A 3,731-nucleotide genomic window follows, 5' to 3' on the forward strand; every position below is an offset into this window, starting at 1 on the left:
CGACCCGGGCCCGCCAGCCCTCAGCGCGCGGCATGGCTCGGGGCTCCCGGGGCTCAGCGAGAGTGGACCTGGAGGGGCTACGGAGTCTGCCCTTTTTACTGCGGTTGGGGCCTCGATCTGCCGGCCCTCACTGTGAACTCCAAGCCTCTGAGGCCAGCCCGTCGTGACCCAAAGGCCAGCCACAAACTCAGGGACAGGCACCGCTGCAGGGAACCGTCCAGATCTTTCACTGAGAGTTGAACGCTATAGCTGATTTTTCAGGCGTAAACAACCACCAGAGAAATTAACCAGAGGGCCACAAATTAAAGACAAAACCAACCAAACAAAAACATAAACTCCCTGCAGCCCCTGGGGAGCATTTTGGTGACAAAGACATGTGCGTATTCTCAAGACTCACTGCCCTGCACCCTTCGGTGCCTACTTCCTTCCTCCCCTCACTTCCTCTTAAGCCTGAGCTGCGCGCGTGAGCAGGCAATCAGACTCGGTTCAGGCTGTTCCAGACTCCAACCGAGAGGCTAGGTTAAAAAAGCACCGGGACTTGCCTCACTTCGACGGATTCCTCTGCCCGCTTCCACGGCCCCCCTTTCCACGCATCCAATCTGTTGCCATGGGACACACCTGCCATCAGGGGTGAAGCCCTAGTGTGAGGTCAAGGTCATAAGGAGCTTCTGAACATGCCCTGGAGACCCACGACACAACACACCTGAACAGGGTAATCATTCTCTTCCTGATGCAATCCAGGTGTGCCTCGGGTTTCTTTTTTGAGCAACCAGAGAGACAGCCATGGGTGATTATTAGGCTGATGTTTGCAGGAGATGCAGGTCCTGCTATTTATTGATGCTATATGAAAAAACAAAAGAAGAAAGAAAAAGGCTTCATCAAAGGGTGTGCATAAAACTACACTGAAATAGCACATCAGCTGTAATGGCATGCACATAACTAAAACACGTGTTCATTTACTGAGCACTTTCACTGAGCTGGCACTTTGCTAGGCTCACAGGATACCACCACAGACAAAGCCTTCAGGAAAATTTTCAGTCAAATATAGATAGAGTAACTTTTCCTAAGTAGAGGAAATTCCAGGTGCTTTAGGGACACTTAGAGATTTGAAGGACAAGGTGGGTTGAGCCAGGCTAAGCAGCGTGAGCAGAGGAATGAGGGAGGGCTCCAGCAGACCAGATAGAGGAACTGAAAGGGGTTGTCTGGCTGGAGCAGTTAGCCGCCCACACACAGGTAGGTGTCATGGGACACATGGTGAGCCTCCTAAGGAAATTTTAACTCTATGCTGGGGCTGAGAAGTTGTTGAAGGATTTGTCTTGGTTAGCTATGGGTTTCAGAAGTGTGAAGGCAAGATGGAATATAAAAAGCCTAATTTTGGAGGCTCCTGCAGAATAAATAGAGAGGATGGTGGCCCAAACTAGGAAGTAGCAGGGAGGACAGAGGACAAAATAGACTCGAGATATCTGAAAGATAGAACCCAGTAGAATGGGTAATAGTATTGATAAATATCAATGTGGGGCTGAGATGGACTCAAGATGATGCCCAAGTTTTGGGTTTGGGAACTGGGTGTATAGTGATATATTCCTGGAGAAAAGGCACATGGAAGAAATGAGGTAATGCCTGTATATGTGTGCATGCATGCAGATGGGGGCATTTGGTGAGTTATGTTTTAGACAAGTGGAGTTCGAGATGTTGGTGGAATGTTAGAATATTCTAGCCAACCCAACACAATTATTTTTCTCTCTTGTCAACAGACAAAACAAGAGGAAAATAACCTTCTTAAAGTTTGCAGCAAAGTAAAAGGTGAATAATGGTATGTGATAAATCTATTTATCTATTATAAAATGAAATGAAATGGCTTCCAGAAAGGTAGCTATCAGGGCCCATGGTGAATGGTCCTGCTATGTTTCTTTCTGCAATAGTACAAAGTATGTTTCTGAGTAGATCTATGTGCTGATTTTAACCCAGTTCCACAACCAGCTCACATTGTCATTATTCTGAAATAAGCAATCCCTCTAGTTTGCAGCTGCAAAATCTCCAGCTGAGGCCAGGGAAGCAGATATATCAAAGCCACTCCTGTACTCTCCAGACACTGGCAAAGCCAGAGCCACTGATCTGAACCCCTACCTCTTTTTTTCCTCTCCCTTCATCAAAATCTTATGCAATAAAATCCACTCCATACAATTCTTTTTATGGTATAGTTCAGGTGAGTAGCAGCCAGTAGAATGGTTGATAGGGCAGGACTTTATTTCTACAGTTGTGGTTATGGTTACGATTCACCACCTTTTCACAAACAGCCACCCTGTACTATCTCACATACTATGTTAGGTAGTTTTCTTCCTCCAGGGTTTAGAGAACAGCTCGTTTCCTGTCAGCAGGAATAAAAGGTGTTTAATGCTACTTTGACAAAGCCTGAAGTTACTGCTCTCTCTCTAATACTTTGGTAGGCAAGTGTGAGAGTCAGGAGAACTTTTTAAAATGACTTATGCCTATCCCTCACTTTCAACTGGACTTAAATAATTGGTCATTCAGTTAATAGGTCATTCGATTAATATGTATCCAGTGCTCACTACGTGCCAGGAGCTGCATTAAAGGACTCAAACAAGAGTAGTAGACAAAATACTAGTGGTCTCTGTCCTTCTGTAAGAAATCCTCCCCAGTAGAGAGGATTTCAATGTGGACCTGCCCAGCTTTTCAGTTGTTATCAAGAGTGAGCATTTCTACTCCATGAAAAATTCTCTTCTCATGATATCATCTTTTTTGAGCTTGTTTCCTCCATTTTATCTGACCACTTTGAGTCCCCTTTGCTGGCTCCTTTCCCTCCACTATAAGTGTTGGAAAGCCCCAGGGCTGTATTCTGGGCTCTCTTTCCTTCTCTTTTAATTCTCTCTATCTTAGAGACCTAACCCATTTCCTGTGTCATTAAACACCATCTAAATAGCACAAGTGCCCAACTCATGTCTCCAGCCTGGGCCTCTGTTCTGAGCTCCAGGTTTATATATTCCACTGCCTACATGACATCTCTGCTCGGATATCTAGTGGGCATTGTGCCTGTAACATACCTAAAACTGAGTTCTGTTTCCCTCACTCCTCATCTCAACCATTCCCTCACCCAGTATAGCACTCCACCTGCCCTGTTGTTCAGGCTAGACATTTGAAAAATAATCCTTGATTCCTCTATCACCAACATCTAACCCATCAATCACTAAGCCCTATCAATTTGACCTTTAAAATATATCTCAAGCACATCTTATTTTTATCTTCTTCTGCACAGCTACTGCCCTTTCCCCAAACGTCATAATCTTGTCTGGGCTGTTTAATAATCTGTGGCCTGGTCTCCCTTCACCCCTCTTCCACCTCATCAATTTTCTACATAGAAGCTAAAGTGAACTTTTAAAATTCTAAATCAATCAGGCATCAACTCCCTTGCTTAAATTCTTTAAATAGTTTCCCATTGCTTTTATAGTACAAACCACACTTAACATGACCTACAGGGACCCTATGATCTGGCCTCTGAGTGCTTCACTAGTTTCACACCGATCACTCCCCCCTGGTTTACCTTGTTTCAGCCACATGGGCCTTTCTCAGTTTCCATAAGTTCATCAAGGCTTTTATATCCTTAGGGTCTTTGACCGTGTTGTTTCCTTTGCCTCTGATTTTTCACATGATTCCTCTTTCTCTTCTATCTCAGCATAAAGGTCTCCTCCTCCCAGAGGATCTAAAATTGCCCA

The sequence above is a fragment of the Galeopterus variegatus genome, unplaced genomic scaffold (assembly GCF_000696425.1).
Source record: "Galeopterus variegatus unplaced genomic scaffold, G_variegatus-3.0.2 Scaffold1252, whole genome shotgun sequence".
In the NCBI taxonomy this organism is placed as follows: Eukaryota; Metazoa; Chordata; class Mammalia; order Dermoptera; family Cynocephalidae; genus Galeopterus; species Galeopterus variegatus.